We start from the raw sequence: 24,373 nt of genomic DNA, 5'->3' as shown, positions 1-24,373 counted from the left end.
ACTCTCAAGAGTCTTCTCCAACACCACAGTTCAAAAGCATCAATTCTTCGGCACTCAGCTTTCTTCACAGTCCAACTCTCACATCCATACATGACCACAGGAAAAACCATAGCCTTGACTAGATGAACCTTTGTTGGCAAAGTAATGTCTCTGCTTTTGAATATGCTATCTAGATTGGTCATAACTTTCCTTTCAAGGAGTAAGCGTCTTTTAATTTCATGGCTGCAGTCACCATCTGCAGTGATTTTGGAGCCCCCAAAAATAAATAAAGTCTGACACTGTTTCCACTGTTTCCCCATCTATTTCCCATGAAGTGATGGGACCAGATGCCTTGATCTTCGTTTTCTGAATGTTGAGCTTTAAGCCAACTTTTTCACTCTCCACTTTCACTTTCATCAAGAGGCTTTTGAGTTCCTCTTCACTTTCTGCCATAAGGGTGGTGTCATCTGCATATCTGAGGTTATTGATATTTCTCCCGGCAATCTTGATTCCAGCTTGTGTTTCTTCCAGTCCAGCGTTTCTCATGAAGTACTCTGCACATAAGTTAAATAAACAGGGTGACAATATACAGCCTTGACGAACTCCTTTTCCTATTTGGAACCAGTCTGTTGTTCCATGTCCAGTTCTAACTGTTGCTTCCTGACCTGCATACAAATTTCTCAAGAGGCAGATCAGGTGGTCTGGTATTCCCATCTCTTTCAGAATTTTCCACAATTTATTGTGATCCACACAGTCAAAGGCTTTGGCATAGTCAATAAAGCAGAAATAGATGTTTTTCTGGAACTCTCTTGCTTTTTCCATGATCCAGCGGATGTTGGCAATTTGATCTCTGGTTCCTCTGCCTTTTCTAAAACCAGCTTGAACATCCGGAAGTTCACGGTTCACATATTGCTGAAGCCTGGCTTGGAGAATTTTGAGCATTACTTTACTAGCGTATGAGATGAGTGCAATTGTGCAGTAGTTTGAGCATTCTTTGGCATTGCCTTTCTTTGGGATTGGAATGAAAACTGACCTTTTCCAGTCCTGTGGCCACTGCTGAGTTTTCCAGATTTGCTGGCATATTGAGTGTAGCACTTTCACAGAATCATCTTTCAGGATTTGGAATAGCTCAACTGGAATTCTATCACCTCCACTAGCTTTGTTCGTAGTGATGCTTTCTAAGGCCCACTTGACTTCACATTCCAGGATGTCTGGCTCTAGGTCAGTGATCACACCATCGTGATTATCCGTGTCATGCAGATCTTTTTTGTACAGTTCTTCTGTGTATTCTTGCCATCTCTTCTTAATATCTTCTGCTTCTGTTAGGTCCATACCATTTCTGTCCTTTATCGAGCCCATCTTTGCATGAAATGTTCCTTTGGTATCTCTAATTTTCTTGAAGAGATTCCTAGTCTTTCCCATTCTGTTGTTTTCCTCTATTTCTTTGCATTGATCGCTGAAGAAGGCTTTCTTATCTCTTCTTGCTATTCTTTGGAACTCTGCATTCAGATGTTTATATCTTTCCTTTTCTCCTTTGCTTTTCTCTTCTCTTCTTTTCACAGCTATTTGTAAGGCCTCCCCAGACAGCCATTTTGCTTTTTTGCATTTCTTTTCCATGGGGATGGTCTTGATCCCTGTCTCCTGCACAATGTCATGAACCTCATTCCATAGTTCATCAGGCACTCTATCTTGTTAACATGGCATATTACATTGATTAATTTGTGTATGCTAAACTATCCTGATGCTAGGAAAGACTGAGGGCAGGAAGAGAAGGGGGCGATAGAGGATGAAATGGTTGGATGGCATCATCGACTCAATGGGGTGAGTCTGAGCAAACCCCAGGAGATAGTGAAGAACAGGGAAGCCAACTGTGCTGCAGTTGACAGGGAAAGCTGGCATGCTGCAGACTAGGGTGTCGCAAAGAATCGGACATGACTGAATGACTGAACAACAACAACAAACTATCCTTGCATCCCAGAGATGAATCTCAGTTGATCCCCATGCCAGGATTTGGGCTAGCAGAATGCAGCTATATTCAGGGGCTAGCTATAGCCAAGTGTGGCAATATAGGCCAGTGACAGGAAATAGGGCTTTCCTGAGTTAGGGTTGTACATTTTACTGTGCTGCTTTTTAAAAACATACTTTTAAATTTCTTTAACAACCTTGCTTCGTCAAATCACCTTTGGGAATAAAGCAAAACTGTAGTACCACCTGAAACTATTGTCTGTACTTTTGACTTTAAAGGTTCACTGTCTTTTCCCAATAAGAATGGCCTGAAAGTGTTCCATCTTTCTAAGTTATGATGAATGAATATCCATTAAACATAGTTTCTCACCTCCAAGCAACTCACAGAGCAGTCAGGGCAGCTGCCCTTGGTGCCCAAGGCGGCCAAGACGAGGCACTTCTTGCTGTAGCACCTGGAGCGGCCATTCCATCGAAAAAAGCACTAGGTAAAAATTTTAAATGAGATCATTTTTAATCCCAGGATACACAAAGGAGGATAAGAAATATAATCAATGCATATTACCTGATCTGCTATAAACAATATTTACACAGTACCATAGTTAAACACTACCAATATTAACTGAAAGTATCGAAACTGTTATCCTGCAAGGGGAAGGGGAAGGAAGGGCATGAGAAGAGAAGAAATGTTTGCCATATCAGAACATCAGTGGATAAATTCTAAATTTGGTAGATCAAGGAAAGAAATATAAGCACATTACTTAGATATATGAAGATAAATACCAGTAGAAACAGCTCAAAGAGTATATTTGTTTTCTATTGCTGCATAACAAATCACCGTAAACTTAACAGTTTAAAACAACATGTTTGTTATCTCACAATTCCCTTGGGTCAGGAGTCTGGGCATGAATCTTCTATAGAGTCTCACTAAGTTTAAATCAAGGCATCAGCTGGAACTGTGTTTTATCTGAAACTTGACTAAGAAAGAATCATCTTCCAAATTCATTCAGGTTGCTGGCAGGATTAATTTCCTTGTGGTTGTATGACCAAAACCCCCTACTTTTTATTGGCTCTTAGCTGGCAGTCATCCTCAGGCTTCTAGGCCACCTAAAGTCCCTAGAGGCCACAGTTCCTTACCATGAGGGCTTCTCCAACATGGCCACTGACTCTATCAAACCCATAAAGAGAGACTCTGACTCCAGACTGCCAAGAAAAAATCTTATATAACACAGCATAATCATGGGAGTAATCTTCCATCACCTTGCCATGGGAGGCAGGAGATGTGAACTCCAGCAGGCTGGGACCATTGGGATCACCCTAAATTCTATCCACCACAAAGAGGTCCTTAACTTTTTTGATAAGTAAGTCAAACAAATTACATAAAAGAGGATGAATGAATGCCTCCCACCCATTTCCTAGCCAACACGATCTCTTCCCTGGGAGGCAAAAAATATAACCAGTTTCACTCATAACCTAACAAATGATTCTGTGTATATAATACATGCACACATGCACACTTTATTCCTCACTCTCTCAGCTCTCTACTCAAATGTACCAGGTCTTTCCTAAGCATTCTATAAAAATGATGATACATATATATCTTTTTTTCCCTTTTTTGCATAACTGGTAGCATGCTATACAAACACACCTGTATCTCTTTTTATGCTTCATATATCCTGAGTTCATTTTAAATTGGTACATAAAGAGGTTCTTCGTTGTTTTTTCTGCTGTGGTATAGCATTCGTTGACCCTTTGATGGACGGTCAGGTCATTTCCAACGCTTTTCTATTGTGAAGTTAGATATTTCTAATGCTGCAATAAATATCTCTGAGGGCTAGACTCCCCTGGTGGTTCAGTGGCTAGGAATCCACCTGCCAATACAGGGGACACAGGTTCTATTCCTGGTCTGAGAAGACCCCACATGCTGAGGGGCAACTGAGCTCTTGTGTCACAACTGCTGAGACTTCGTGCTGCACCTACTGAAGCCCCCGCACTCTAGAGCCCATGCTGTGCAATAAGAGAAGCCACTGCACTAAAAGCCCACGCATCACAACTAGAGAAAGCCTGAGCACAGCAACAAAGACCTAGCATAGCCAAAAATTAATTTAAAAATAGTAATGATTCAGTTCAGTTCAGTCGCTCAGTTGTGTCCGACTCTTTGCAACCCCACGGACCGCAGCACACCAGGCCTCCCTGTCCATCACCAACTCCCGGAGTTTACTCAATCTCATGTCCACTGAGTCGGTGATGCCATCCAACCATCTCATTCTCTGTCATCCCTTTCTCCTCCCGCCTTCAATCTTTCCCAGCGTCAGGGTCTTTTCAAATGAGTCAACTCTTCGCATGAGGTGGCCAAAGTATTGGCGTTTCAGCTTCAACATCAGTCCTTTCAATGAATATTCAGGACTGATTTCCTTTCGGATGGACTGCTTTGATCTCCTTGCAGTCTAAGGGACTCCTAAATATTTTTAAAAATGATCTCTGAGGGGAGGTCATTTTACTATAGTGTTGCCTCTGGGGAGTGGGTAGTGGGACAGGAAAGGGCAGGGATCTATTGTTCTCATGATAAGCCTTGTGTACCACTTGGTCTTTTTAACCATGTGCGCATGTTACGTGGGTAACTGTAAGAGGGCTGTGTGATCTGTTCGAGGGGTGAGGCTGGCTCCACGGGAGGCTCCTCCTGCCCTCGCCACCTTCAGAACAGGCTTCCAAGTCCCTCTGAGCTGCTAGTACTCACTCCCACTCAGGCTTCATTCTTTTCCTTTCTCAGCACTTATTGAGCATCTGCTGCATACCAAGAACCCAGAGACTGGAGCTCCAGAGAAAAATTCCACTTCTCACTCCAGGCAAAATATTCCACTTGCCCCTCTTAATATATGAGAGTAAACAGGCATACAGTCCTCCTGAGCTCTCAGGAGAGAAATGGGCTTCCAGCCCCTTCAGCCAGAGCCAGAGCTGCTCCCAGACTGCAGGAAGTACACTGGCAGCAGCCACCTCCACGCTGGGGAGCTTGGGAATTGTTTGGTGTTAAAGTTCTACATTCCAGTGGGTGTGAGGGGCAGTGCCCGCAGCTTCCCTTGTCACAGTCACCCACTCCATCCTCTGCAGCCCCAGCAGTCACTTCTGGAACACTGCCAGCCCCCTGGAGGTCCCCGTTTGTCACCTTGTAAGACGTCCTCCCCCCCATAAAAGGGAAAGGCTAGAGAGACCCTCCGTGCCTCCCTCATTCCCTCCCCCTCACTGTCAACTACAAATTGGTGCTTGCCAAGGGCATTTGCCATCTGCTTCTGCAGAGATTGATCCTTGTGCTGCTGCAGCTGTTGAACTTCAACATCCCCCGAAGGAGTTCAGGGTGGAGAGTGAGGCACTCTGTGCTTTAGGGAAACTGGTAGAACAGGCCTTCGGATAGATGTTTTCAGGAACTGATTTCGTGATCCTAATCCTTGCATCTCTTCATATCTAGAAAAGTGGTGAATCCCTTCATGGTGACATCAGCTCCCCATGACTAGCAGAAAATCTTTTGTTAAGTAAACGATTGAGTGCATTGAACTCCCCCTTCACCAAAATCTTATATTTTGACCTTCCTTCACTGCCTCTTTAGCTATCTGAGGTGCTGTCTCTCAGGCTGCAGTCTTCATTTTGCCCCAAATAAAATTGAGCTCACAACTCTCACATTTTGCATCTTTATAGTCAACACCACCTTCCCCTGTCCCCTTCCTCTTCTAACTCCAGTTTGTTTTCCTTCATCACAATTGTTTCTCCTTTTCTTCTCCTCATCCAGGGATTATCTTGGCTTCAGCCAAATCCCCGAGTGTCCATGGGGGGCTGAGACCCTGTGATCCTTCACCTGCCATCTCCCTTTGACCCAGGAGACAACAGAGTCTAGTGTTTGCCTGTGAGAAGGGCACACGCCTGTTTTAACTGGGGAAAACACTTGGCCTTCGTACTTCATTTCTCCATAACAATGCACAATGATGAACTTGATGTCCATCAGAGTGAGTTACTGGCAGTCTCCTGCCTATAAATATACATAGACTTCCTTGATGGCTCAGATGACAAAGAATCTGCCTGCAATATATGTATGATTCACTTTGCTGTCCACCTACCTGAAATTAACACAACATTGTAAATCAACTATATTCCAACCAAAAAAAATTTTTTTTAATCCACTTAGTCCACCATCAACTTGCCCACATTTCTTCAGCTTGGCTGTAAGGACTTGAGGCATTTCATCAGATGCTTTGCAGAAATCAAGGCTACATTCCAACATGAAATTTCATCAAAACTTTACCTTCCAAGGCTCCCTGAAGTAATAAACCAACACCCAGCAAGCCCTCCCCCACCTCCCTGAGTCTTCTGGTGCTGTTACATCTAACAAGTTGACATGGCCCTAACCAAGGTGCTCCTCCACCCTCCTGAAAGCCAAATCAAAAAGGTTGGTGGGGTTTGGAAGCAACAGTAGGCAGTGGGATGAGGTAGTGTGAAGTGTGATGGCTGCTGCCAAGTGGCAGAAATGAGATTAAAATGGACCCAGAAAGGGGCTGGTGCAGCAGTAAGGAGATACACTCTCCCATTAGCCCAGGGTGGCAGCCTGAAAGATGCACTAGGGCCCCAGGCTTCTCTCTCCAAGCTCTTCCTCCTCCTCTGGAACAGGGCTGCAAACTGAAGCCTGTAGGCATCATGCCAAAACCCTAAATAGGCGAAGTTGGTCCTGGGGGACGTGATAAATGAATTGCATGCAAAGTATGCCTGGCACATCAGCAGAGCTCCCCAAGTGTTAGTTATTGTTATTATTATTAAGATCATCATCAGCATTATTACCACTATTATTAGAGAAGCAGTTGTGACTCAACCCCAGACAACCACTGTCCTTCAACAAGGCAGATGTAGTGATGCTAGATTTACCAGTTTGTCAAAAAAGCTGCAAATCTGGAGTTTTGTTGAAAATCTCTCCTTTTTTCCATTTGGCAACTAATGCGATTAGAACAAAAACCAACGGCTGCGTGGACCAGACGAAATCAGTCCGTGGGCCACCCTCAGGCTCGCACGCTCAGCCCTGGAGATTGCGGCAGAAGCTCTGTGCCAGGGATCCTGTGACCTCTGGGGATTAGGAACATGGTTGTGACAGTCTTCCAAACCTCCTTGTGTCCCGCACCCCTACACACACACACACACACACACACACACACACACACCACTCTGGAAGCACTCCAGGGACTTTACATGGAGCCCTTGAGCCCGACAAGGGGCCAGCCGTCCTTCCCACCTGGCAAGGATCAGTGCAGGGAGAACAGTGGCCAGCCAGGGAAAGAAGGGTTCGCACAGAAGTCTTCAAGGAAGAAACCCAGGGTCCATGCTTACACACAGCACTGGGGGCTCAGCCTCTGCTCGGTGGAGGGAGCAGAAGGAGCCAGCCATGGACCATGAGTGGCTCCCCACTTCTTGGGCCTCTTCTCTCTTGAGCAAGAATGAGCTTGAATCAGGTAGGTCCCTTCTGCCTCCCACCCTCTCTGATGCCCTCTTGCCTTAGAATCATGGCTGCAGTGACCACCACTATGAAAGCAAGGTGGCCGTGGTCACAACAGGTATGTTGAAACATAAACTAAAGGGGTGAAGCACAGCTGCAAGGAGGTCCAGAGAACTCCCACACCTGCTTGAAACTGGCAGATCAAAGGGGTGGAGTGATTCCCCTCGGTGCCCTGCAGCCTGTCCGTGAACCATGGATGGACTGGGCGGGAGCGTCTCCCAGGAAGAATGGTTGCTGCTTGTATCAGTAGTTCATACCTTTTTATTACTGCGTGGCATTCCACTACAGGAACGTATTTTTATTAAGTGCTTCCTAAACACCAGGAGGGCTTCCCTGGTGGCTCAGCAGTAAAGAATCCACCTACAGAAGCTGGTGACGGGGGTTCCATCCCTGGGAGAGGAAGATCCCCTGAAGAAGGAAATGGAAACCCACTCCAGTTATTCTTGCCTGGAGAATCCCATGGACAAAGGAGCCTGGCTGGCTATAGTCCATGTGGGTGGCAAAGAGTTGGATACAACTTAGCGACTAAACAACAACATACAGCAGGAATGTACTAGTGAATTCACATACATTATCTTTTTTAGTCCTCAAATTGATATGCAAATAGAATAGGAATCTCCGCTTTACAGCTGAAACAAGCAAGGCTCAGAAAAGGCAAGTAACTTCCCACAGGTCACACAGCAGGTAAGTGGAAGAGTCAGGATTTGAACTTGTCTCTCTCCACTGAGCCATACTGCATGGGCCCTTTTCCTTCTGAGCACGTGTCTCAGGATGCCTTTGACCTTCCCTTCTAGCTCCACCCCTTAGGCTCTGGGGCACACTGGAAGGGCCGAGAAGCCCTGGCCCTAACTCCTCCCCTGACGGTAAGACTCTGAGTACACTGAGCTCCAGATTTTTTGAGTCCAGATTTTTACTGGACTCAACTTGTTTTGTGCTGAGGTGGAACACTCTCCCCGAGCCTATCAATAGAACGAGGCGGAAGGGTGACCATGCGGCAGATGGCACGCGTGGGTGGAGCGGCTCCTCTGTCGTGTTTCGCGGTGGTGAGAGACTCCGGCTGTGGACGCCGCCACTTCCCTTCCCCTCCATCCCTCAGCCCACTGCAGCTGAGCGTCTTCATTCACGGTCTGCCTTTTCTGAGTTCCAGGAGATCCCGCAAAGGCCTCTGGGAGTGAGGCTGCAGGTCTAATAAGCACAGGATTCTCAGGCCCCGACCTGAGAATCCTGAGGGCCACCTTCTGCCTCGTGCCCCCAAAAGCCACCCCTCCAAGTTCCCTGCAAAAAGGCAGGAATCAATGCCGCTGGGGCCTGCACTCAGTGATTTACATCCTACCCCGCCTGACTCGTCTGGAAATGGAGTAAAGTCTCAAAACTTGCAAAATTGAACAATGTATTATTTAGAGGTATGTGTATTTACTACGATGATAAAGAAGAGCCAAAGAATTGCACACTCAAAATCAGGATGGAAGTCATACCCATTAGAATGGCTCTTAAAACAAGCACACAGAGAAAAACACATGTTGAATGTGGAGAAATTGGGACCCTTGTGTGTTGCTGGTGAAAATGTAAAATAGAGCAGCCATTGCATAAAACCACACAGCAAATCCTCAAAATATTAAACATGGAATAACATTTAATCCTGCAATTCCCAGTTCTGGGTGTATAAACACAAAAAGCAGAGACTCAACTATTTGTGAACTAGTGTTCATAACAGCATTATTTACTATAGCAAAAGGTGAAAACAACCCAGACATCCATCAGTGGATGAATAGGTAAACAAATAGGAAAATGTGATGGAAACATGCAATAGAATATTATTCAGCCTTTAAAAAGTAGAAAATTTTTTTACAAGATTGAACCTGCATGACATTTTGCTGAGTAAAAGTAAACCAGTCACCAAAGGACAAACATTGTATGAATCTACTTATGCCAAATACCTAGAGTAGCCAAATTTAGAGAGAAAGAAAGTAAAACAGTGGTTACCAGGGCTGGGGAAGAGAAGAATGAGGAGGTATTCTTTAACTCAGCTTATTTAACTTTAGTTTGGGAGTATGAAAAAGTCCTGGAGATGGACACTGGTAAGAGTTGCACAACGTGAATGTTCTTAATGCCACTGAATTGCACATTTAAAAATGATTAGAATGGAAACTTTTATGTTATGTATATTGTACCACATTGCAAAACAAAAAAACAAAAGTCAAGATGGTGACCACTACAGGAGGAGAAAAAAGAAAGGGCTAGAAAGGGCCACAACTGTACCAAGGGTGAGTACCCAGGTACTCAGACTATTATACTTGTTTGGTACATTGCCTATATCCAGCCTGCCTATATACACCTATATACATTGCCTATATATGCCTGCCTCCTCTGCAACCACACATGTATACTATGTACCTTATTTCACAGGTTCTAAAGCACACATCTTAAAAAATTTAATCTCTCTAAAATTGAATGATCTCACACATCTCACAATCAATGTGGTAAGAAAAATATCCTTGTGCCATAGTTTACATGGTAGGCTGTTATCTTTCTCTGTGGTGTGTAAAACAATAATGCTTCTGGGACTTCCCTGGATGTCCAGTGGTTACGACTCCATGCTTCTACTTCAGGGGGCATGGGTTCAATCCCAGGTCAGGGAACTAGGATCCTGTCCAGGGAACTAAGATCCTGCATGTGACACAGCACGATCAATTTAAAAAAAGATACTTCTGATGATGGTGCCTAAGAGTAGATGAAATACAGGGTATGTAAGCAAAAATATTTCATAATAAATTTTCATTTATTTTTTATTGAAGTATAGTTGATTTACGATGTGTTAGTTTCAGGTATACAACAAAGTGATTGAGATATATAGATATAGATATTCTTTTCCATTATAATTTATTACAAGATATTGAATACAGTTGCCTGTGCTACACAGTAGGTCCTTGTTGTATCTGCTAATCCCAAACTCCTGATTTATGCTTAATCACTCACCTTTCCCCTTTGGTAACCATAAATCTATTTTCTATCTCTGTAAGTCTGTTTCTGTTTTGTAAATAGGTTCATCTGTATCATATTTTAGATTCCACATGTAAGTGATATCATATGATATTTGTTTTATTCTGCTTGACTTACTTTACTTAGTATGATAATCTCTAGATCCATCCATGTTGGTGCATTTGGCATTATTTCATTTTTTATGGCATATATAAATATATATATATATATATATCACATCTTCTTTATCCATTCATCTATTGATGAACATGATAGCTTATGGTGAACGGTGTTGGATTCGTGATCCCCGAAGAAGATTTAGCTTTGGGACCAGGGACCAGGCTTGGTCACTCAAGAGCTTTTGTGTAGCAGAATTTTATTAAAATATGAAAAGGAACAGAGAAAACTTCTGACATAGACATCAGAAGGGGGACGGAGAGTGCCCCCCTGCTAGTCTTTAGCAAGCTGTTTTATGTCTGTTAGAAAGCTATTAATCAGATAAGAGAGACACCTCGAGGCTGACGGAGTTTCACCAGGCCCCTCTCCCACAATATGCATTTTTGAGATAGGATGGCTCGAGGTGTGTCATCTCCCAGCCATAAAACAATTGATGTGAATACTGGTTTGTTGAGCTATTATCAGCCCAAGGTTTGAGGAAAAAAAAAAAGTTAGTCTTAGGTGGAACCATTTTGAAGAAAGACAAATTCCAAAGCAAATACATACTTTCATTTACATAGCTTAAGAAAAACATTTCCATAGAGAAAGCTCCTTTCAATTTTGTATGGAGAAGGAAAAAAAATCTGACACTTGTAGTTTGTTTCCTCCCGCCGCTTAAGGGGGAGAGAAAAAATGTCTGACACTTGCGGCCTATTTCCTCCGCTTGGAGACCCCTAGCCTTCCTGCCTTTTACCCTCTCAAACGCTTGGGTTGCTTCCACGTCTTGGCTGTTGTAAATAGTGCTGATATGAACACTGAGGTACATGTATCTTTTCTAAGTAGAGTTTTCCGCAGATACAGACCCAGAAGTGGGAATGCTGGATCATATGGTAACTCTCTATTTTAAGTTTTTTAAGGAACCTCCGTTCTGTTTTCCATAGTGGCTGCACCAATCGTGTAGGAGGGTTCCCTTTTCTCCACACCCTTTCCAGGATTTATTATTTGTAGACATTTTGATGATGGCCATTCTGATCAGTGTGAGGTAATGCCTCACTGTAGTTTTGATTTGCATTTCTCTAATGGTGATGTTGAGCATCTTTTCATGTGCCTACTGGCCATCTGTATGTCTTCTTTGGAGAAATGTCTATTTAGGTCTTCTGCCCATGTTTTGATTGGCTTGCTCTGTTTTTTGATGTTCAGTTATATGAGCATAGCATGTTTTAAAATAGCATCTCTACTGACATAATTCACATACAATACATTCACCTATTTGAAGTATACAATTCAATGGTATATTCACAGAGACATGCAATCATACAATTTATAGTCTTTTATGATTGACATTTTTCACTTAGCATGTTTTCAAGTCTCATCTGTGTTGTAGCATTATACACTGAGTTTTTAAAGTGACCCATTCATCCTTCAACTCACTGGAATCTGGCTTCTAAATCTACCACTTTATTAAAATGTCTTGTGTTGGTTACAAGTGATTCCTCATTATACAGTCTAGCGGCCATTTCTCAGGCTTCACTTTGACCTCATTCAGCACAAACATGGGTTGGGTGTTAACTAAATGCCAGTTTCCGTGGGCATCACTCACCTCCTTCTCCCTGACATGCCCCTTCCTTCGATTCCACACCTCGTGCTCATTCTCCTGTTTCCCTGTCCGGGCTATCTCTGTCTGCTTCTTGCATTCTCCCTTCCCCTCTCCAAGGCTTGTCGTTGGCATTTGTCCCCTTCTTTGACATTCTTCCAGTGATATCAGCAGACTGGTGTCCTCCACGATTAGGCCCTAAATCTGATAGAACATAATCAGGTTGTGTCTTAGATAGCATCACCAACTCAATGGACATGAATTTGAGTAAACTCTGGGAGATAGTGGAGGACAGAGGAGCCTGGTGTGTTGCAATCCATGAGGTCACAAAGAGTCAGACACAACTTAGCAACTGAACAACAACAACAAATCTTCAACTCCAGCCTCTGTTTCTCCAACTGTCTGCTAGACCTTTCCTCCTGGCTGTTGCACAGCTACCTGACATGCCACACTATGGGGAATCTCTCTTCTGCATAGCTCAGCACTTCCCTTAAGTCATTTAAATTCTGCCATGTACTCTTTCATTCAACAAAAGTTATTGACTCCACTAGATGGTTGGTCTTCCCTCACAGCTAAGTTGGTGAAGAATCTGCCTGCAATGCAGGAGACCCCAGTTCGACCCCTGGGTTGGGAAAATCCCATGGAGAAGGGAAAGGCTACCCACTCCAGTATTCTGGCCTGGGGAATTCCAAGGACTGTAAAGTCTATGGGGTCGCAAAGAGTCGGACACGACTGAGCGACTTTCACTTTCAGATGATTGGTCAGGCCAAATAGCATCCTTGTTTGATTCCCTTTCTCATATTTACTGGAGCAGGAGGTACTGGAGCAGCAGCAGATATCCTGCGCCTGGCATCGCTCAATCCAGATGTCAGTTGGGACAGAAAGAATAACCCAGAACCCTGGAACAAACTGGGTCCCAATGATCAATACGAGTTCCACCCAAATGTAGATTACAGCAACCTGAAGATAGAAGGTCCAGATTCCTAAATGAAATGTTTCACTATAAAGCTGCTTAGAATGAAGGTCTTCCAGAAGACATCTGCACAATTTATCGCTTAGTCAGGAAATATATCCCCTTAAATACACAAAATCATGTTGGTGTATTGTGTTGGGGTTTACACTGATTAATAAATAATCTGAAATTTTTTAAAAAAAGGTTATTGAGAATCTGCTGGCTGTTCAACGTACTAAAGACTTGGTAGAAAAGAAATCAAAGTCCCTTCTCTCCAAGAGTATCCCCTCTTTCCAAGAGCTTCCCTTCTAGTGGGAGATCCAAGGGGGTAAATGTGAGCCTGCAATATGGCAGGTGGTGATGAGTTTCTTAAAACAATTAGATAGGATAGGAGGATCAATGGACTTCCCAGGTGGCACTAGTGGTAAAGAGCCTGCCTGCCAATGCGGAGACAGAGGTTCGATTCCTGGGTTGGGAAGATCCCCTGGAGGAGGGCACGACATCACACTCCAATATTCTTGCCTGGAGAATCCCATGGACAGAGAAGCCTGGCGGGCTGCAGTCTACAGGGTCGCAAGGAGTTGGACATGACTGAATCGACTTAGCACGCAGGCATGCACACAAGAGGATCAAAAGTGACAGCGGGGGACTTCCCTGGTGGTCCAGTGGTTAAGAATCCAACTTCCAATGCAAGGGATGCAGGTTCTTTCTATCCCTGATTGGGGAAATAAGATTCCACATGCCATGGGGCAACTAAGCCCATGCAATGCAACTAGGAAGCCCCTTCACTCCACAAGGAAGACCCCCCACAGCCAATTTTTTTTTTTTAAGTGACAGTCGGGATGTGCTGCTTATTCTCTGTTTGCTGCCCCTTCCTCCCATACAATTCCTGCACCACCCTCCCTCCCAGCCCTGTTCCATGCCCCAGGGACTGGCCCATAGGGATTCTTTCACCCAAGGTCCCCCGCCCTCTGCCTTCCTGTTGGCTTAGGCAGAAAAAGGAGATGAGAAAGCAGGAGGCAGTGGAGCGCTAGCAAATGTTTATCAGCCAGCTCACCGAAGAAAAGCACCCTGATCTGTAGCATTTGCCCATTTCTGTGGTGCAAATACTCCACCTTGAGAGATTTCAAACTAGCTTGATATTAGAGCTTAAAAGAGTTGAATACAGGGGGCCCTGAAATATTAACTGGGTTCAACACACCATCGATGGGAGCAGAGGGAAGTGTGAGAGCATCTTCTTAGCTTCTTCTTGTCCTTAGCCCTGGCAGGGACTGCACCATGCCCTACAGGACTGCAGCTCGGGACAGCAGCGCCTCTCGGGCCACTCCAGCTCCAGTGAGATGCTGAAACTCTCATTCCTTCCTACCACCGCTTCAGGCCTGGGACTGGGGACTGCTTCTCAGTGATGCTTGTCCCTGGGTGCCTCGCTGTCACTAGTTAGTTCCCTTTCCCTGCTCCTAACTCTTCATTAATGCTCTTCAAAATCCCTATGGAATGTACCTCCCATTTCCCAGGCGACCCAGACTCATTCAGGGGACTTGCCTTTTTCCATAGAGTGCACAGGAAGGCTTTTCTGGTAAAGCACAGAATGAGGGAGTGGGAAGCAATTTAGGTGTTGGTCCTGCTGCCCCTCCTCCAGTTTCCCCACCCCATGCCTGGTAACCATCTCTCTTATATTTGATTTCCTGCAGCGCCAATCCTAGTTCTTTGCATGTATCCAAAACACAGGCGTTGACTCATACGCAATCAGGGCCATCTATTGCTTTTCTTCTGCTCTCTACAAAATGTACCCTTGTTCTGATGAATTCCACTAATGCTCTTTCATTCTGCCTTTGAATCTTTCTTGGGTCCATGCCCAGTGAGCCAGTGCTAACAGAAGGTGGTAAAGAAATCCTCCTATAAAAATTACAGCCCTTAAAAGAGAAAAACAAAAACCCCCACCAGAGGCCTCTCATAAAGATCGCTGGATGTGAGGCCAGAGTAGATAATTTACATAGATTGAGAATATGTATTCAAAATCCATTAAACCTAAGCCTGTGAAATAGAAATCAGCATAATTGGCTACAATTGTACTTAAATGCAACGTGAAGGGCAAATGGTAAAACAGCATTCTGAAGTCACACCACTCTGTACAGCAAATACCGCCTAGGTCCATGCTGCCTGGTGGGCCCGGGTCTGAGAACATAACATTCTTGCTGTGGTTCTGCCCACCTCCCCTCACCGCTGGCTGTTAATAACCCCCTGCGCCAAGGCGGGCAGGCTGCATGAGGCCAGTGGTGTCCCCACCCACTCCACCCACCGGGTGGGCCCCTTGAGTCTGGTCATCCAGCCTATTGCAGAGACAGTCAGCTTGGTAGGGAGAATGGACTCTTTACAGAAGAGATAGGTGATTAGGGTTAGGGCTGGGATGTGGGTTGAAGTTTGTGATGGTTAATTTTATGAGTTAACTCGGCTGGGTAGTGGTGCCCAGGTATGTGGTCAGACATTACCCTGAATGTGTCTGTAAGGGTGTTTTTGCATGAGATTGACCTTTAAATCAGGGGCTTTTAGTAAAACAGATTGCCCTTCATAATGTGGGTGTATTGCATCATATGTACATCGTGCTTAGTCACTAACTCATGTCCCACTCTCTGTAGCCCGCCAGGCTCATCTGCCCATGAGATTCTCCAGGCAAAAGTACTGGAGTAGGGTGCCATTTCCTATTTCGGAGGATCCTCCTGACCCAGGGATCGAAGCCACATTTCTTTCGTCTCCTGCATTGTCAGGCAGATTCCTTACCACTGGGCCACCTGGGAAGCACCAGTGCAGGTGGGGCTCATCTAATCAGTCTGTCCAGAACAAGACCGGAGCCAGAGAGAATTCTGCCAATAGACAGCCTTTGGACTTGAGCTGCAACATCAGCTCTTCCTGGGTCTGCAGCCTGCAGATATTGGACTTGCCAACCTCCATAATCATGTGAGCAATTCCTGAAAATTTCTTTGTATATACACACTCAAATTGGCTGTTTCTCTGGAGAACCTGACTAATACAAGGTTAGAATTGTGATTGGGTTTCAGGTTAAAGTTAGGGTTAGAGTTAAGGTTGAGATTAGGGTTAAGAGGAAGATGGGGTTAGAGTTGGAGTTCAGGTTGAGTTTGAGATAGGGGTAGGGTTAGCATGAAGGATACGCTTAGGAATCAGGTCAGAGTAGGAATAGGGTTAGGGTTGGGTTGAAGTTAGTATTAGAAGTAGAGTTAAGTTTAGGATTCCAGTCCCCTATAATGAAAAGGACATCTTTTTGGGGTGTTAGTTCTAAAAGGTCTTGGAGGTCTTCATAGAACCGTTCAACTTCAGCTTCTTCAGCATTACTGGTTGGGGCATAGACTTGGATTACTGTGATATTGAATGGTTTGCCCTGGAAACGAACAGAGATCATTCTGTCATTTTTGAGATTGCATCCAAGTACTGCATTTCGGAGTCTTTTGTTGACCATGATGGCTACTCCATTTCTTCTAAGGGATTCCTGTCTGCAGTAGTAGATATAATGGTCATCTGAGTTAAATTCACCCATTCCAGTCCACTTTAGTTTGCTGATTCCTAGAATGTTGACGTTCACTCTTGCCATCTCGTGTTTGACCACTTCCAATTTGCCTTGATTCATGGACCTGACATTCCAGGTTCCTATGCAATATTGCTCTATACAGCATCAGACCTTGCTTCTATCACCAGTCACATCCACAACTGGGTATTGATTTTGCTTTGACTCCATCCCTTCATTCTTTCTGGAGTTATTTCTCCCCTGATCTCCAGTAGCATATTGAGCACCTACTGACCTGGGGAGTTCCTCTTTCAGTATCCTATCATTTTGCCTTTTTATACTGTTCATGGGGTTCTCAAGGCAAGAATACTGAAGTGGTTTGCCATTCCCTTCTCCAGTGGACCACATTCTGTCAGACCTCTTCACCATGACCCGCCCGTCTTGGGTGGCCCCACGGGCATGGCTTAGTTTCATTGAGTTAGACAAGGCTGTGGCTCTAGTGTGATTAGATTGACTATTTTTCTGTGGGTATGGTTTCAGTGTGTCTGCCCTCTGATGCCCTCTCACAACATCTACTATCTTACTTGGGTTTCTCTTACCTTGGACGTGGGGTATCTCTTCATGGCTGCTCCAGCAAAGCGCAGCTGCTGCTCCTTACCTTGGACGAGGGGTATCTCCTCACCGCCGCCCCTCCTAACCTTGAACTGGAATAGCTCCTCTAGGCCCTCCTGCGCCCGCGCAGCCACCGCTCCTTGGAGTGAAAAAGTTGGCTTAAAACTCAACATTCAGAAAACGAAGATCATGGCATCTGGTCCCATCACTTCATGGGACAGCGTCAGACTTTATTTTTTTGGGCTCCAAAATCACTGCAGATGGTGACTGCAGCCATGAAATTAAAAGACGCTTACTCCTTGGAAGGAAAGTTATGACCAACCTAGATAGCATATTCAAAAGCAGAGACATTACTTTGCCAACAAAGTTTCATCTAGTCAAGGCTATGGTTTTTCCTGTGGTCATGTATGGATGTGAGAGTTGGACTGTGAAGAAAGCTGAGCACCGAAGAATTGATGCTTTTGAACTGTGGTGTTGGAGAAGACTCTTGAGAGTCCCTTGGACTGCAAGGAGATCCAACCAGTCCATTCTAAAGGAGATCAGCCCGGTGTTCTTTGGAAGGAATGATGCTAAAGCTGAAACTCCAGTACTTTGGCCACCTCATGCAAAGAGTTGACTCATTAGAAAAGATTCTGATGCTGGGAGGGACTGGGGGCAGGAGGATAAGGGGACGACAGAGGATGAGATGGCTGGATGGCATCACTGACTCGATGGATGTGAGTCTGAGTGAACTCTGGGAGTTGGTGATGGACAGGGAGGCCTGGCATGCTGCAATTCATGGGGTCACAAAGAGTCGGACATGACTGAGCGACTGAACTGAACTGAACTGAACTAAGTTTAGGATAGGAATCAAGTCAGTTAAGATTAAGTTTAGGATTTTTTAACGATGACTGGGGTTAAGGAAACTTAAGCTGTGAACTGGGGCTTAACAGCTGATGATACATTCTGTTACCCTGGACTGCCTAGCTCAAGACTGCTTTTGTAGTAAGAGAGAAATAAATTTTCTGAGTCCCTATTATTTTCTATACAGTAAATCCCCTTCACCTTCAAGTTTTGAACTTTCAAAGACATGAATATGCACTCTGTCAATGTCAGGTGTAAGTGAAATTGCACCTTGATCCCCTGCAGAAGGAAATATATAGCAACCTACTCCAGTTTTTTTGCCTGGAAAATCCCATGGACATAGAAACATGGTGGGCTACAGTCCGTGGGGTCACAAAGAGTTGGACAAGACTTAGTGACTGAACAACAACAACAATTCCAGTTGTGTTAGTTGGGTACCTTGGCTCACTTTGCTGGACTTAAGAACACGCTCTCTCGAAGCAGAACTCACTCATTTGTAGGGATTCACTGTATTGTTTTATACAGGTGAACCAGACCTTGATTGATACACCCTGTGCCAGAATGGGGTTATCTACTTTCCTAGATGCATGCCGAGCACCCGTGCCTCTGCCATCAGCATACTGAGATCATGGTCCTGCGAGTACTTGTCCATATCTTCTTGTCTGTATTCTATGTGACGATGAGGTACAGGAAAGCAGTTCAGGGTCCCAGCATGTATATAGTGCCTAGGTCAGTACCCTGCATAGGAACCTTAGTGCCCCTATCTTTATTATCAACCATTGAATCCTGGCCCCCTTGGCCATATGTCTGGCCTCAAGCACCTCTATACAGGACGCCTGGAGGGCTGGACTGCCCTCTGCCCACGCACTATGTCTGCAGAGGGCTGAGCAGGCAGGATGGAAACAACAGTATGGGCAAATCCTGCCCGTGGCACAGACTCCTTCTAAATGCAGTGACCAATTACTTGCCATGAGCAAGCCCCTGAGAAGCTACTGAGACAAGAGGCAAGCTGGACAGACTTCCTGCAGAGCTGGGATTGAGGGTAAAATGAGGAAGAGCTGCCTCATTCTTGGGTCGCTGGCTGAAGACTGTACGCCCAAGCAGTGTTCACACTCTGATTCCCAACTGCTTGTTCAGAGATAGTAAATAAAAATAGCCATTATTCTGGTTCTTCTTATTATTGAGGCTTATGATATGACAGACTCTATTCTAAATGCTGGATCTGGATCATCTCATCTAATTCTTAGAGTAGTCCAATAAAGTAGATAACATTTTCCCTCTTTTACAGATGAGAAACAGAGGCACAGAGATGTTAAATAATGTGCTCGAGGTCTCAGAGCTGGTAGTTGGTACAGTTGGGACCAGAACTCAAGAGTCTGAGGCCGCAGTCCATGTGCTTAAGCACCACACTCCACTTTCCTCCTAAACAGCACACTCATTCAACAAATAATAATAGTTACTGTCTATTGAGCACTTTCTATGAGTCTGAAATGAGTCCTTTTTAAAGGTTTTCATTTATTTATTTTCTTTTTGGCCGCACTGGGTCTTCGTTGCTGCGCAGGCTTTTCTCTAGTTGTGGAGAGCAGGGAGTTACTCCCTAGTTGCAGTACGTGGGCTTCTCATTGCGGTGGCTTCTCTTGCTGCGGAGCACGGGCTCTATGGCGTCCAGGCTTCGGTAGTTGTGGCTCCTGGGCTCAGTAGTTGTCGTGCACTGGCTTAGTGGCCCCAGATCATGTGGGATCTTCCCGAACCAGGGATCGAACCCATGTCCCCTGCATCAGCAGGTGGATTCCCACCTGACCACCAGGGAAGTCCAGGAGACATTTTCGGCTTTCACCACTGTGTGAGGGGTACTATAGCACTGAGTATGTAAAGCTTAGGGATGCTGCTAAACATCCTGGAATGCTCAGCACTGCCCCAACAATACAGAATTAACCAGCCTAAAATGTTAATAGTGCCAAGGTGGGGAAACTCTGCTCTATCCTAAGAAATTTATATTTTCTAATTTAATTCTCACAATAATTCTGTGAGACTGCGAAAAACCCATTTTGCAGGTGAAAAACTAAGATTTATACTGAGATTAAGTAATTTACCCAAAGTCACATAGCAAGTAGATGGGGAGATAACTCAAACCAAGATCTGTTGGATTTCTAAACACTCTCTGTATCCAGGCACTGTGCTATTTGATTTACGTATTGTACAAAGTTTCCTATGGCTAGGTGGCCCTAGTGGTAAAGAATCTGCCCTGCGAATGCAGGAGATACAAGAGATGAGGGTTCAGTCCCTGGATCGGGAAGATCCCATGGAGGAGGGCATGGCAACCCACTCCAGTATTCTTGCCTGGAGAATCCCTTGGAGCCTGGCGGGCTACAATCTATAGGGTCGAAAAGAATTGAACACAACTGAAGCGACTTTGCATGCACAAGCACACCTCACCATAGAAAATATACAGATGGCAAAGGAACATATAAAAAGATGTTCTACCTCACATGCCATCAGGGGACCATAAATTAAAACAATAATGAGACAGCACTCCACACCTATTAGAAGGGCAAATATCTGAAACTCTGCCAACATCAAATACTGGTGAGAATATAAAAACAACAGGAATGATCTCATTCATCGCTGGTGGGAATGCAAAGTGGTACAGCCACTTTGGAAGACAGCTTGGCAGTTTCTTACAAAACTAAACATACTCTTACCATATGATCTAGCAATTGCACTTCTTGGTATTTACCCAAATGAGTTGAAAACTTATGCCCATACAAAAACTTGCACATTGTTTATAGCACTGTAAAACTGCTTATAGCAGCTTTATTTATAATTGTCAAAACCTGGAAGCAACAAAGATGCCCTTCAGTAGGTGAATGCATAAATAAACATCCAGACAATGGAATATTATTCAACACTTAAAAAAAGAGCTCTCGAGCTGTGAAAGGACACAAAGGAACTTTAACTGTAAAGAGCCAATCTGAAAAGGCTACATACTATATGATTCGAACTCGCTGACATTCTGGGAAAGGCAAAACTGTGGAGACAGTAAGAAGACCAGTAGCGGTCAGAGGTTAGGAGCAGTAAGAGACAGAGTACAGAGAATTTTTAGGGCAGTGAAAATAGTCTTTATGATGCTATTCAGATGGCTATCTGTCATTATACATTGGTTCAAACCCATAGGATATACAAAACCAAGACTGAACCTTAATGTGAACTATGGACTTTGGGTGATGACTATGTGTCCATGTAGGTTCAACAGTTGTTTGCAACAAATGTACCACTCTGCGGGGGATATTGACAAAGAGGTGGGAGGTGGCTAAGCCTATGGGGTGGCAGACATATATGGGAACTCTCCGTACCTTCCTCTCATTTTGCTATGCACCTAAAACTGCTCTTAAAAAAAAAAAAAATTAAGTCCTTCTTAAAACACACACCCAGGTGACCTAGGAACTTCTCTGGTGTTCCTGAGACCCTTTCATATATTCATTCATGTGCCAGTGTTAGCAGAGAATCTAGCACTATGGAGATGCAGTGGGGAGCAAAACCATCCCTGGTCCCTGCTTTGATGCTGCTCATGCACAAGCGGGAGGAGTAGACCCTGAACAATGAGAAGCAGGAGGAAAGGAAGATGGCTCCATGAGACTGGTGGCCCCCAGAGCTGAGCTTCCTTTAAGACTTAGTCACAGCACCACTGACTCCACAGGCTCCCGTGCAAGTCACTGTCTGAAGTCCAGGGATCTGTAGCAAGTCAGCACCCCCACATTCTCCCATAACTGCAGTGAATCAGAGCTCTCTCATCCAACACACTCAATCCTGGAAGCCAGTGTGTTAATCAAAACAGTCAAAGAGTGAAATTAGTTAAAATGAATTGCCCTTATACATTTTATTTTTATGTAAATCATATAAATATTCCTCCATTTTTTTTTTTTTTACTGTGGAGTCAGGGCAGAGCTTCTAGATCTGCCCTTGGGAGTTATGAGTCTTCTTTCCCACAGGAAGCATATCTATAATTCATCCCTGAGGATTTCCAGTCTCCACTTCTTTAAAGTGAGGAGAAGTGGTAAAGATGCTTGTGAGGCTATCTGAGTTCAGAATCTTGGCTCTTCAATATCTTTCCCCCTATCTTTTTTCTCATCTCCATCTAAAATTGTTTCATATGATTTGCCTTTATTAAATCCTTCCAAAGCATTTCGGTTAGTTTTCCAAGAAAACCTTTTGCACTTAGGTTTTATCAGTTTACATAATAGTCAAATTCCATAATTATGTGGTTCTGGAGATGACTCTTGAGATTCCCTTGGACTGCAAGGAGATCAAACCAGTCAATCCTAAAGGAAATCAACTCTGAATTTTCATTGGAAGGACTGATACTGAAATTAAAGCTCCAATACTTTGGCCACCTGATGTGAAGAGCCAACTCATTGGAAAAGCCCTGATGCTGAGAAAGACTGAGGGCAGGAGGAGAAGGGGGCAACAGAGGATGAAATGGTTGGATGGCATCACTGACTCAATGGACATGAATTTGAGTTTGAGCAAACTCTGGGAGAGAGTGAAGGATAGGGAAGCCTGGTGTGCTGCAGTCCATGAGGTTGCCAAGAGTCAGACAGGACTTAGTGATTGAACAACAGCAAAGCGCCACAACAAGTCACAATCAGGTTTGGGCACAACTAATTCTGAGTAAAACTATATGTCAACCATGAAAGTGTTGCAGGAAGGCCTTTCCAGGGCCTGAAAGTGGGCTCTTGCCTAATGCTTGGAAATGAGTTGTCCAAGGAGACACATGTGCTGACAAAGCAAGAGAAGTTATTGGGAAGGGGCGTCCAGGTGGGAGCAGCAGGATAAGGGAACCCACAAGAACTGTTCTGCCACATGACTTGCAGTCTTGGTGATGGGATTAGCTTCTGGATTGTCTCTGGCCAATCATTCTGGTACAAGGTCCTTCCTGGTGGTGCACACATTGCTTGGCCAAGATGGATTCCAGCAAGAAGGATGCTGGGAGGACATGTGAACTGGCATCTCCTTTTGACCTTTCCTGAATTCTTGGAGTTGATGGTGGCTTGTTAGTTCCATGGAACTCCTGTTGTAAGATAACTCTTGCAGATAGTTACTGTGGTGCCTGGCCAGGGTGGATGGTTTCAGTCAGTGGTTCCCCTCGCAGAAGCAAAAGTGTGCAGGGTGCTGATGGGTTGTGGATGGTATATTTTACAGAGGGTATGGACAGTGATGGTCAGTTGGGTGGGTGGACTAAGCAGAGGATGGCAAGAGGGCCTCTACAAATCCTCACTTTGGAAGCATACCAGAGGCAGTTTTGGGATCCAGCCAGTGTAGCTGGGGCATTAGGGCCCACAGGCTGGGGGCCCTACAGAAGGCTCTCCCAGGGCTGTATTATGTTTCAGAGGCTGGGGGTTAACTAGAATGGATAAAAATCAGGAGACCAGGGTTGGTGGGAGGAAAGTCAAAAAGAATGCCCTTCTGCAGCTGTCACCTGAGCCTCCAAATGTTCCACTGGTAGACTCCCCTGGTGGCTCAGTGGTAAAGAAATTGCCTGCCAATCAATGCAGGAGACATGGGTTCAATCCCTGGTCTGGGAAGATCTCACAGGCCTCAGAGCAACTAAATCCCTGTGCCACAACTATTGAGCCTGTGCCTTAGAGCCAGGAGCTGAAACTACTGAAGCCTTTGTGCCCTAGAGCCCATGCTCTGAAATAAGAGAAGTCATCGCAATGAAAAGCTTTTGCACCCCAACTAGGGAGTAGCCCCAACTCGCCGCAACTAGAGAAAAGCCCTAGCAACAAAGACCCAGCACAATTTTCCAGGCAAGAACACTGGAGTGGGTTGCCATTTCCCCCTCCAGGGGATCTGTCTGACTCAGGGATCTATCCCGAATCTCTGGGTCTCCTGCATTGGCAGACAGATTCTTTGCCACTGTGCCAGCTGGAAAGCTCAAAATTGATCTAGCACAGCCACAGAAAAAATAAATTATAAAATTATATTTTTTAAATGTCCACTGGCAACTCTCAAGATGATCAAAACTAAATTACTGAGGGCTTGTTCTTTGTCTTTGCAACCTGCTCTAACCATGGAAGAAAAAGTCACTTACTGCCCATCTCTCAGGGAAAATAAAAAACTCCCCTGCTGCACTGCCGCTGCTAGGCAGAGAGAAGACTGCTCTGCTCTTGTACCTCTGGCTCGCTGCTGTTCAGGCCGGTTGCACATGCAAAGATCCTCAGATCAGGAGAGTCCAGAGAGCTGGAATGAAGT

The 24,373-nt window shown here is 44.8% G+C and overlaps 1 pseudogene; it reads left to right on the top strand.

The window, feature by feature from the left end:
- Positions 1-12,950: 12,950 nt before the first annotated feature.
- Positions 12,951-13,184, top strand: LOC129654264 (cytochrome c oxidase subunit NDUFA4-like; annotated as a pseudogene).
- Positions 13,185-24,373: the final 11,189 nt, after the last annotated feature.

This window comes from Bubalus kerabau, chromosome 5 (assembly GCF_029407905.1).
Source record: "Bubalus kerabau isolate K-KA32 ecotype Philippines breed swamp buffalo chromosome 5, PCC_UOA_SB_1v2, whole genome shotgun sequence".
Taxonomy (NCBI): Eukaryota; Metazoa; Chordata; class Mammalia; order Artiodactyla; family Bovidae; genus Bubalus; species Bubalus kerabau.
This window is presented reverse-complemented; position numbering and strand designations above follow the sequence as displayed.